This window comes from Gorilla gorilla, chromosome 5 (genome assembly GCF_029281585.2).
Source record: "Gorilla gorilla gorilla isolate KB3781 chromosome 5, NHGRI_mGorGor1-v2.1_pri, whole genome shotgun sequence".
Lineage (NCBI taxonomy): Eukaryota > Metazoa > Chordata > Mammalia > Primates > Hominidae > Gorilla > Gorilla gorilla.
The window spans coordinates 152,769,843-152,782,782 of NC_073229.2; the positions used below are offsets into that span (position 1 = coordinate 152,769,843).

The following is a 12,940-nucleotide window of genomic DNA, read 5'->3' on the forward strand; positions in this document are numbered from 1 at the left end:
ACTTTTTAATCTTCTACTTGTTACCAAATACGATAAAAAGGAGAGGGGGAAAAAAACAGACACCAATGTTTCATTCGTGAATGTAAACTTTGGTTTTTTGGTTTTCTTTTCTTTTCTTTTTTTTTTTGAGACAGGGTCTCACTCTGTCACCTAAGCCGGAGTGCAGTGGAACGATCTCAGCTCACTCACTGCAACCTCCACCTCCCAGCTCAAGCCATCCGCTTACCTCAACCTCCCAAGTAATTGGGACTACAGGCGCAGCCACCACACCTGGCTATTTTTAGTAGAGAGAGGGTCCATGTTGCCCAAGCTGATCTCTAACTCCTGGGCTCGGGTGATCCACCCACCTCAGCCTCTCGAAGTGCTGGGATTACACATTGCACCTGGCTGAACTTCTGAAATGAATGAAGTGCTCCTAAATGAATGAACATCTTGAATGGCAAATTAAGTTTCAAGTGACATATAAGCCAACGAATATTTCTAAATTTCTAAAATAAATTTCCAAATTCGAAGTCATTCTTTCTTTTCTTTTCTTTTCTTTTTTGTTGTTGTTGTTTGTTTTTTGTTTTTTTGTTTTTGCCAGTCTGTTTTTAATCGTGGCAGCGCCTCACACACACATTCAGGGTTCAGATCTTGTTCAAAGCTGCGATGTCGACACTCTGCACATGCTCCTCAAACTTGGTGATCTCCTCCTCCAGCAAGTCTGTCCCCACTTTGTCGTCCTCCACCACACACTGAATCTGCATCTTCCGGATACCATAGCCCACGGGCGCCAGCTTGGAGGCCCCACTCACTAGCCCATCCAGCTGGATGGAGCGCACACATGCCTCCAGCTGGGTCATGTCCGTCTCATTGTCCCAAGGCTTGATGTCCAGCAGGATGGAGGACTTGGCCACCAGCGAGGGATTCTTGGCCTTCTTGGCATACAGCCGCAGCCACTCCTCCCGCAGCCGCCTTGCCTCCTTGTCTTCCTCCTTGTTGTTGCTGCCAACAGATCAATGTCATCGTCCTCGTTATCCTCTGCTTCTTGGCCGGGGGCGTAGTTGGGGGGCGGGGGGGGGGCGCTCCACTTGGCGCATGGGAGACACGTGCTGTGTCTGCGGGACTGTGGACCATGGCCAGGCGAGCTCTTCTCTCTTCTCCGGCATGTTCAGCCGGGCCTCCAGGTTGGAGACCGCCTGCTGCAGCTCCTGCACCACGCCGCGCAGGCTCTGGTTCCCCACTTTCAGGCTGGCGATCCGGAGGACGAGCTCGCTGTGGTCTTCCCTGGGGCCGAGCTCTGGCGGGAGGCGCTGGCCACAGGCCCATTCATCTGCTCGTAGAATTTCCTTTCTGTATCTTCATATTTGAATTTATCGAGCCAGATCTTCTCATGTGCTAGGAAGTTTGTAGCCATTTTTCTGACGCCTGCCAAGAATGCGGCTACCAGAAATGAGGAATCGGTAGACGCAGGACGCCTAAGGGCGAAGTTGCTCTTTCATAATGTACAAAACCCTTAAGCCTTCAACAGAAAGTACCTTTTTTATTTAAAAGAAAATCCTGCAGTTTGCAAATAAAAGTTTGTATTTCAGAGAGTTGGTGAGGAAATAATCCACTAAAGACTGCTTTTATAAACATAAACTGCTGGGAATAAAGTAAGATTTTTAAAAGAGAATGAAAACATTCTGAGATCTCAACAGGAGTTAGCCTGATGAATCCATCTCATACCAGAAGTCTTTGTTTTCTATTTCTGGCTCCTTCAGGAGCTCCAGGTTTTACCTTGGACAGGTCATTTCATCTGTCAGAGCCTTGTTTCTCTTACATCAAAGGAAGAGGCTTGTCTGTAAAATCTTTAAAGTTCTTCTTTTTCTCAAATATAAAATTATCATTCAGATACTCGTGGTATAATATTTAAAAATTATTTAAATGTTTACAGAAAAATGTTTTGAATATTTTTCTATATACTGAGCTGCTATGTTGAGAAATCCCAGAGGTATTATTTCAGTGTACTATTGCTCTGATGACCAGCTACCACTGGAGAGGGGTACTATTTCTTCCTTAAAACTTGTATATTCACCTCAAATACTGATGGAGGAAAAAGTACATGAATCTTTATAGTAAAAGATAGACAATTAGATATAATTGATCTTAATAGATCTGTAGATAATATGGACCATTATCTACATATCATTTGTTAAATTAATGCCTTCTAGCACTCAGTTAAACTAATTGTATTGTGTGTGTGTATTTCTTAAGCAAAGTTTGTTTCATAGATCAGTGCCCCTGGGCTAGACAGGAAAATGTCAAAGCTCTTAAACCAGTCCACCAAAGTATGTCAACTAAAAGCCTCAGAACTAGTAGTATTTCCCGCTAAGTTTTCAGTTGCAGGGTAGAGAAAGAAAGCAAAATCACAAGGCAGGTATTTTTCTACAGCAGTTTGATTTAGCAAATGTTGAACAAATAAACCATTAACTAAATAAAATATTGCATATCTATATATATATGTATATTGTGTTTATTTTCATGTTGTCTGACATCCTGACAACTAAAGGGAAAATAATGTAGAAGTATTTCTACATTATTTTGTGTCTCTGAGTTTGTGTCTCTGAGTTTCCTGGGCGAACTTTGTGTCTCTGAGTTTCCTGGGCCTGAAATAATTGGCAGGGTGAATCTGAAATGCAGACACAGAAGGTCACCCTTGGTTTGATGCCCTTTTTTTTTTTTTTCCTTTTCATGTTTATATTTTGGTGCATTTCCCCCCTGATATCAAATATTACCTTGGTACTAAAAAAATCAAGAAGGGAAAATGCAGGCAGGAAAACGAGGAGAATCACCTTGTTACTTTCTCTCCCATGTATGGTTGGGCTCATGTGATTGGTGCATTAGACTTTGTAGTGTCATTTCACTCCTTTCTCTGTAGACATCAATACTAACAAATGAACTGCAAAATCCTAAAGTGTGAGGATAAACACCAATTATTTATGTATGCACATCATTTGTATGGATTTCTAACTATTGATCTTCAGGTAAATGTCTAGACAGAAGTAGATTTAAATGTATAGGTAGTTGTGCTATATTTTTACATTTATAGTAATTAACATCTAGAAAAGCAAGAAGGAAAACACAAAATATCACTGTTATTATTTTGCCTACTTGCCTCTGCAAAAATAAGAAATAAAAGGATTGCCTTCTATCTACCTGAGACAGACATTTAAACTATAGTGAATTCAGAATCTTTAGGCATTCTCCTCAAAGTTTCCTTCAGTGAAAATTGATTTGAATCAAAAATTTATGTTAAAAAAAATGGCAGGGCCAATGTTCCTAGCAGAGTTATCTGAATGATTTGCTAGGTCAAGCAATCGGTCAACTATTTTCCTCTAGATCATAGGATTAGCATATCAGGCCAGATTCTTATCCTGTGCAATGTTGAGCACAGTTATTTTTGGAATCTAAGAGATCGTATGATTTGACACTCCTAAAGGAGACCTTCTAAGACTTTACTTCCAAAAAACTGACTGGATATTATAGTAAAATATAATTCCTATACTAAAATACAGCTGTAAAAACCAAAATGCAGCTTGAATACATTTAGAGGGAGTCTTCAGTGCTTTGTCCATTAGATAAAAAGATTGCAAATTAAAAGTACTCAAAAATTGCAGTTGACATTCAGAAACTCATTAGCTTCTTTCTTTTCCAAAATCACCATAGCAATTAGTCTTCACTTTAATTAGTCAAAATTATTCATCATTAAAACACTGATTTCTAAAAGACTATTTTTTTCCCCTCTGTCTTGGACTTAAATTTTTTAGGAATTTAAATCTTCTTTCTCTACCAGTTTCTGAAATGATTAAGCACATTTGCATTTTATCTGTCTAGAGAAGATATTCCTTCCCTTGAACTCTCTCATTCTGGCCTCTTCTGCTTGGTCAACTGTCTGTGGAAATTCTGTGCTGATCATCTATAGATTACATGCTAATTTATATTTCCTAAGAAAAATAGGAAAAATATGTACACAGGGTTCAGTTTACATTTAGAAATCTCAGGATCTTCTGTCAATTCTTACCCAATTTTCATGATAATCCCTACATTTTTTTCTTAATTTAACTTATCCAGTTTAAGATGTTGCTTCCTTATTAAAATATTTATCACCTTAAAATTGTCCACTACAATTTAATATATATAAGCTTTTATATTCCTTCCTTCCTTCCTTCACATGTCCAGTCAATTAGTCATTTATTCATTCAGTATCTTCCAGTGCCAGCACTGTGCTAGAAACATGGAATAAAAAGAGGAAAGAGGTGTGTTCTATGATCTAAAAATGTTCCTAAAGGTCAGGTAAACAAATAAGTGCATTTAAATGTTAAGAGAACAAAGACAAGAGAATATGCAGGACATGCCAGAGGCCCAATGGAAGGTAGGAATTTTCCCATCTGGGAGTCAGGTGGTGAACCAGAAGGCTTATAGGTGAAGACGATGCTTGAACTGTGTTCACAGGTGCTTTTTGCCAGAGAGTCTAACAGATTAAGGTGCTCTCCCTACAGAGGGAGAACCAGAGGACTGGAAACTGAAGGATTAATTCAGGGAAAATGACAAGTAGTGCAGTCTGGCTAAAGCAGAAAGGCATATCAGTGGGGCAGGGACCAGTTAATGGATAATAACAAGACAGAGAGTTTGAATTTCAAACCACAAAATATGGTCAAGGGAAGAATCAGCAGAGTTAAGCCAGAACAATAATATGATATATATTTTTTCAGTTAGACAGAATGCACCGGATATTTAAAGAAATAGAAATAAAACATTTCAGAATCTAGCTTTTGCTTCTCATTGACAAAGTCTTTACTAAGATGGAATAAAAATGGAAGCATGGAACACAGAGAGAGAAGTTGTGTTTCTTCATGTGATGACAAGAAGGGTAGATGAGGCTCGCCCAAGTACAGTGATGTTTACACCTAATTGATCACAACCAGTTACAGATTTCTTAGTTCTTTCTCTACTCCCATTGCTTCACTTGACTAGACTTAGAAATGAAAAAAAGAAAAGAAAAAGGGTGGATTATAGAGCTTAAGAACTGTGCTTCGGTCCCCATATTTCCAATTCTTTTCACCAATGCTTGGTAAATATGTGGGAATATAAAAAATTATAATTAATTAATTAATTAACTATTTGTTTTGAGATGGAGTTTCGCTCTCGTTGCCCAGGCTAGAGTGTAGTAGTGCAATCTCAGCTCACTGCAACCTCCACCTCCCGGGTTCAAGTGATTCTCCTGCCTCGGCCTTCCAAGTAGCTGGGATTACAGGCATCCGCCACCATGCCCAGCTAAGTTTTTGTATTTTTAGTAGAGACGGGGCTTCGCCATGTTGCCCAGGCTGGTCTTGAACTTCTGACCTCAGGTGATACACCCGCCTCAGCCTCCCAATGTGCTGGGATTACAGGTGTTAGCCACCATGCCCGGCCCTTAATTATGTTTTTTTAAAGCTATATGACAGTAACCAAAACTATATGATTGAGGAAATATTTGTAGAAATGATATATATGACAACAGTAGCAAAAAGGACAGGGGTAAATAAACAGAAGTCATATTTTTCAAAATTCTTGCACTTTATTAGAAGTATTATAAAATTAACTGTAAGTAGATTGTGGTACTTAATAATGAATGTTGTAAACCCTACAGCATACACTAAATATAATGTAAAAATGTATATTTAAAAAGCCAATAGAGGAATTCAAAGGAATATTTTATAACAACATCAGTTAACCTTAAAGAAGACAGAAAATAAGGAAGACAGGAACAAAAATACAGGTGAGACAAACAGAAAAGACATAGCAAGTTATAGTTGGGTCTTGATTTTCAAAATCTGGGCTAAGAATTTCCATCTTTTAATGGGGAGAAGTAATCTATTTATAACAAATATAATTGTCAATTAAGTTGGGCTTAAGTCCTATTAAAATATATAGATTTTTAGCCTGGATAAAAATGTATGGCCCCATTATATCCTGTCCATAAGAGAAAAACTTTTTGTTAAGAAAATACAGATTGATTGAAGCAAAATAATGGAAAAAATTATACCATGCATTCAATAAACTTAGGCAATATGGAGTGCCTATATTAATACCAGAAAAAAATAGACCTCAATGTAAAGAGTATTATCAGATATGAAGAAGAATATTACATAATAATAAACTGCTGATTCATTAAGGAAGTATAACAATTATGTATGTGGGAAGGTGGAGCAAGATCGCAGAATAGAAGGCTCTACCGATTGTCCCCACTACCCTGCAAGGACACAAAATTAACACCTATCTACACAGAAAAAAAAATCTTCAGAAGAATCAAAAATCAGGTGAGCAACTCAGTACCTGGTTTTAACTTTATTGCTGAAAGAGGCACTGAAGAAATAGAAAAAAACAGTCCTGAATCCCAATGCCTTCCTCCCTACCCACAGAAACTGAGTGTGGTGTGGAGAGCATCTCTCAGTGCTGAGGGAGGAGAATACAGCAATTGTGAGGCATTGAACTCAGTGCTGTTCTTTTACAGCAGAAAGGAAAATCACATCAAACTTAGCTGATGTCCACCCACAAAGGGAGCATTTAAACCAGCCCCAGCCAGAGGGGAATTGCTGATCCCAACATCTGAAACTTGAGTTCCTGCAAACCTCCACACCGAGGGATACAATACTCTATGTCTCCAAGTAAACTTGAAAGGCAGTCTAGGCCATAAGGACTGCAACTTTTAGGCAAGTCCTAGTGCTGGACTAGGCCTAGAACAGTGGACTGGGCAGGTGCAGTACATACTGAGACACCAGCTGGGGCAGGGCTGCACAAGGTAGAGGTAACGCTAGCACTCCCTGAGCCAGACACCACCACCTCTCCCTTAAGCCTAGGCTGCACAAGTCTCTCCAAAAGAGACCCCTTTCTTCCACTTGAAGGAGAGGAGAAGACAGAGTGGGGAGGACTTTGTCTTGCAACTTAGATATTAGCTCAGCCACAGCAGGATAGAGCAATGGTCAGAGTCAAGAAGCCCTTGTTCTAGGCCCTAGGTCCCAGACATTTCTAGACATACCTTGGGCCAGAAGGGAACCCACTGCCTTAAAGGAAAGGACCGAGTCCTGGCAGCATTCATTACTTGCTAACTGAAGAGTCTTTGGGCCAGGAATGACCATTAGTGATACACAGGTGCTATGTCTTGGGCCTTGGGTGAGTCTCTGAGACTTTCTGACTTCAGGTGAAACTCACCATCTTACTAGCTTGGATGGCTATGGGTCAAAACTCTCTCTGCTTGAGAAAAGCAGAGGGAAAAGTAAAGTCTTGCACCTTAGGTACAAGCACTGCCACAGGGGGGTAGAGCACCAAGTGGTCTCCTGGGGTCCCTGATTCTAGCACTTGACTCTTGGATGGCATTTCTGGACCTGCCCTGGGCCACAGAGGTGCTCACTGCCCTGAAGGATAAGTCCCAGGCAAGGCAGCATTCACCACAAGCTGACTTAGAGCCCTTGGGTTTTAAGGGAATATTGGAGATAGTCTGGCAGTCCTCCTTGTGGCCTGGGGTGGTGGTGGCAATGGGGTGAAGCTCCTCTGCCTTTGGAAAGGGGAGGAAAGTGTGGGAAGGACTTCATCTTGTGGTTTGAGTGCCAACTCAGCCACAGTGCAATAGAACACCAGACAGACTTCTAAGATTTTTGACTCTAGTCTCTGAACTACCAGACTGTAGCTCTGGACCCACGTGGGGCCTGGGGGACCTTGCCACCCTGAAGAAAAGGACACAGGCGTGGTTGGCTTTGCCACTGGCTGATTGTGTAGCCCCAGGGCCTTGAGTGAACATAGGCAGTAGCCAGGGAGTGACTACAGCAGGCCTTGGGCGAGGCCCGGTGCTGCGCTAACTTTAGCGAGGCCCGGTGCTGCGCTAACTTTAGATCTGACCCAGTGCAGTCATAGTAGTGGTGGCCACAGAGGTGTTTGTGTTACTCCAACTTTAGGTGACTTGGAACAGAGAGACTTCGTTCGTTTGGAAGAAATTAAGGAAAGAGAACAAGAGTCTCTGTCTGGTAATCCAGAGAATGCTCCTGGATCTTATCCAAGACCATCAAGGCAGTACTTCTATGAGTCTGCAAGAACCACAGTGTTACTGGGCTTGAGGTGCCCCTAAATCAGACACAGCTTAGATCATAACACCTAAGCCCTTTGAAATATCTGGAAAGCCTTCCGAAGAAGGACAGGTACAAATATGCCCAGACAGTGAAGACTACAATAAATACTGAGTTCTTCAATGCCCAGACACCAAAGAACATCTGACAGCATCAACACTATCCAGGAAAATATGACCTCACCAAATGAACTAAATAAAGCACCAGGGACCAATCCTGGAGAAACAGAGCTATGTGACCTTTCAGAAACAGCATTCAAAATAGCTGTATTGAGGAAATTAAAAAGAAATTCACAATAAGACAGAGAAGGAATTCAGAATTCTATCAGATAAATTTAACAAAGAGAATGAAATAATTAAAAAGAATCAAGCAGAAATTCTGAAGCTGAAAAATGCAGTTGGCATACTGAAGAATACATCAGAGTCTTTTAATAGCAGATGTGATCGAGCAGAAGAAAGAATTAGTGAGCTTGAAGACAGGGTATTCAAAAATAAACAGTCAGAGGAGATAAAAGAAAAAAAGAATTAAAAAAAATGAAGCATGCTTACAGGATTTAGAAAATATCTTCAAAAGGATAAATCTAAGAGTTATTGGCCTTAAAGAGGAGGTAGAGAAAGAGATAGGGGTAGAAATTTTATTCAAAGGAATAATTACAGAGAGTTCCCAAACCTAGAAAAATATATAAATATCCAAGTACACAAAGGTTATAGAACACCAAGCAGATTTAATCCAAAGACTACCTCAAGGCATTTAATAATGAAACTCTCAAAGGTCAAGGATAAAGAAAGAACCCTAAAAGCAGCAAGAAAAAAATAAACAAATAACATATGATGGAGCTCCAATAAGTCTGGCAGCAGACTTTTCAGTGGAAATTTTCCAGGGGAGAGTGGTGTGCCATATTTAAAGTGCTGAAGGAAAAAAAACTTGTACCCTAGAATACTATATCTGGCGAAAATGTTCTTCAAACACGAAGGAGAAATAAATACTTTCTCAGACAAACAAAACCCGAGGGACTTCATCAATACCAGACTTGTCCTATAAGAAGTGCTAAAAGGAGTACTTCAATCAAAAGAAGACATCAGTGATCAATAAGTAATCACCTGAAGGTATAACACTCACTGGTATTAATAAGTATACAGAAAATCAGAATATTTTAATGCTGCAACTGTGGTGTGTAAGCTACTCTTATCCTAAGTAAAAATACTCAATGAAGAACCAATCAAAAATAATAACTACGGCAACTTCCCAAGACATATTCAGTACAATAATATATAAATAGAAACAACAAAAAGTTTAAAAGCAGGGTGGGCAATGAAGTTAAGGCATAGATTTTTTATTTGTTTTCTTCTTGCTTGTTTCTTTGTTTATGCAAACAGTGGTAAGTTGTTATCAGCTTAAAATAATGGGTTATAAGATAGCGTTTGCAAGCCTCATGGTTACCTCAAGCCAAAAAACATACAATGGAGACGCAAAAAATAAAAAGCAAGAAACCAAGTCATAACACCAAAGAAAATCACCTTCACTAAAGGAAGATGGGAAGGAATGAAAGCAGGAAGACAAGATCACAAAACAACCAGAAAACAATTAACAAAATGGTAGGAGTAGGTCCTTACTTATCAGTAATAACATTGAATGTAAATGGACTTAATGCTCCAATCAAAAGACATAGACTGGCTGAATGGAAGAAACAAGACCCATTGGTCTTTTGCCTCCAAGAAACACACATCACGTATAAAAACATAGACTCAAAATAAAGGGATGGAAAAAGATATTCCATGTTGATGGAAGCCATAAAAAAGTAGGAGTCATTATACATATATCAGACAAAATAGATTTCAAGACCAAAACTTTGAGAAGAGACAAAGAAGATCACTATATAATGATGAAGGGGTCAATTCAGCAAGAAAATATAATAATTTAAAATATATATGCAACCAACACTGGAGCACCCAGATATATAAGGTAAATATTAGAGCTAAAGAGAGATATAGAACCCATATACAATAATAGCTGGAGACTTCAACACCCCACTTTCAGCATTGGACATATGTTCTAGACAGAAATTCAACAAAGAAACATCAGACTTAATCTGCACTATAGACTAAATGTATCTAGTGGGTATTTATAGAACATGTAATCCAATGGCTGCAGAATACACATTCTTTTCCTCAGCACATGGATTATTCTCAAGGATAGACCATGTGTTACATCACAAAAGAAGTCTTAAAATATTAAAAAATTGAAATAATATCAAGCATCTTCTCTGACCATAATGGAACAAAACTAGAAATTAATAAAAAGAAGAATTTGGGAAACTATACTAATACAAGGAAATTAAGCAATATGCTCCTGAATGACCAGCGGGTCAATAAAGAAATTAAGAAGGAAATTTAAAAATGTCTTGAAATAAATTATAATAGAAACACAACATACCATAACCTATGAGGCACAGCAAAAGCAATACTAAGAGGCAAGTTTATTGCTATAAGTGCCTACATCAAAAAAGAGGAAAAGCTTCAAAAAACAATCTAATAATGCATCCTAAAGAACTAGAGAAGCAAGAGCAAACCAAACCCAAAATTAGTAGAAAAAGAGAAATAATAAAGATCAGAGCAGAAATAAATGAAATTGAAATGAAAACAATTCAAAGGATCAATGAAACAAGAAGTTGGTTTTTTAAAAAGTTAAACAAAATTGGCAAGCCTTTAGTCAGACTAAGAAGAAAAGGAGAGAAGATCCAAATAAATAAAATCAGAATTGAAAAAGTAGACATTACAACTGATACTCCAGAAATTCAAAGGATCATTAGTGGCTACAATGAGCAACTATATGCCCATAAATTTGAAGATTTAGAAGAAATGGACAAATTCCTAGACACATTCAACCTAGCAAGATTGAACCATGAAGAAATCCAAAACCTGAACAGAGCAATAACAAGTAACGAAATTAAAGCTGTAATAAAAATTTTCCCAGTAAAGAGAAGCCTCAGACCTGATGGCTTCATTACTGAATTCCATCAAACATTTAAAGAACTAATACCAATTCTACTCATACTCTTATTAATATTCTGAAAAATATAGGAGGAGGGACCACTTCCAAATTCATTCTACAAGGTCAGTGGTTACCCTGACACCAAAATCAGACAGAAGCACATTAAAAAAAAGAAAACTACAGGTCAATATATCTGATGAATATTGATACAAAAATCCTCAACAAAATACTAGCAAACAGAATTCAACAATACATAAGAAAGATCATTCATTATGTCCAAGTGAGATTTATCCCTGAGATGCAAGAATGGTTCAACATATGCAAACCAATCAATACGATACATCATAACAACAAAATGAAGAATAAAAACCATATGATCATTTCAATTGATGCTGAAAAAGCATTTAATAAAATTAAACATCACTGCATGATAAAAACTCTAAAAAAAAAACTGGGAATGGAAGGAACATACGTCAACATAATAAAAGCAATGTACATCAGACCCACAGGTAGTATCACACTGAATGGGGAAAAACTGAAAACCTTTCTTCTAAGATCTGGAACATGACAAGGATGCCCAATGTCACCACTGTTACTCAACATAGTATTGGAAGTCCTAGCTAGAGCAATCAGACAAGGGAAAGATATAAAGGGCATCCAAACGGGAAAGGAGGAAGTCAAATTATTCTTGTTTGAAATGATATGATCTTATATTTGGAAAAACCTACAGACTCCACAAGAAAACTATTAAAACTGATAAGCAAATTCAGTGATATTGCAGGATACAAAATCAACAAACAAAAATAAGTAGCATTTCCATATACTAACAGTGAACAACGTGAAAAAGAAATAAAAATGTAACCCCATTTGCAATAGCCACACATATAATTAAATAACTAGGAGTTAACTGAGGAAGTGAAAGTTCTCTGAAAACTATGAAACACTGATAAAAGAAATTGAAGAGAACACAAAAAATGGAAAAATATTTCACATTTGTGGATTAGAAGAATTAATATTGTTAAAATGGCCACACTATCCAAATCAGTCTACAGATTAAATGCAATCCCTATCAAAATACTAATGACATTCTTTACAGAAATAGAAAAAACAATGCTAAAATTTATATGGAACCACAGAACATGCAGAATAGCCAAATCTATCCTAAGCAAAAAGAATAAAACTGGAGGAATCACATTACCTGACTTCAAATTATACTATAGAGCTATAGTAATCAAAACAGCATGGTGCTGGCATAAGAACAGACACATAAACCAATGGAACAGAATAGAGAACCCAGAAACAAATCCACACACCTACAGTGAACTCATTTTTGACAAAAGTGTCAATAACTTACCCTGGGGAAAGGACAGTGTCTTCAATAAATGGTGCTGAGAAAGCTAGCTCTTCACAGGCAGAAAATTGAAACTAGACCTCTATCTGTCACCATATACAAAAATCAAGTCAAAATGGATTAAACACTTAAATTTAAGACCTCAAACTCTGAAAGTACTACAGGAAAACTTTGGGGAAAATATCCAGGACATTGGTCTGGGCAAAAATGTCTTGACCAATACCCCAGAAGCATAGGTAACCAAAGCAAAACGGGACAAATGGAATGATATCAAGTTAAAAAACTTCCACACAGCTAAGCATACAATCAAGAAAGTGAAGAAACAACCCATGGAATGAGAGAAACTATTTGCACACTTCCCATCTGACAAAGGATTAACAACCAGAATATATAAGGAGCTCAAACAACTCTACAGGAAAAAAATCTAATAATCCAGTGTAAAAAATGGTCAAAAGATTTGTATAGACATTTCTCAAAT

General features: G+C 38.0%; 1 pseudogene; it reads right to left on the minus strand.

Annotated features, from left to right (window-relative positions):
- Positions 1 to 626: 626 nt before the first annotated feature.
- LOC101139314 (elongation factor 1-delta-like) lies at positions 627 to 1,396 on the minus strand (annotated as a pseudogene).
- Between the last annotated feature and the right edge of the window lie 11,544 nt (positions 1,397 to 12,940).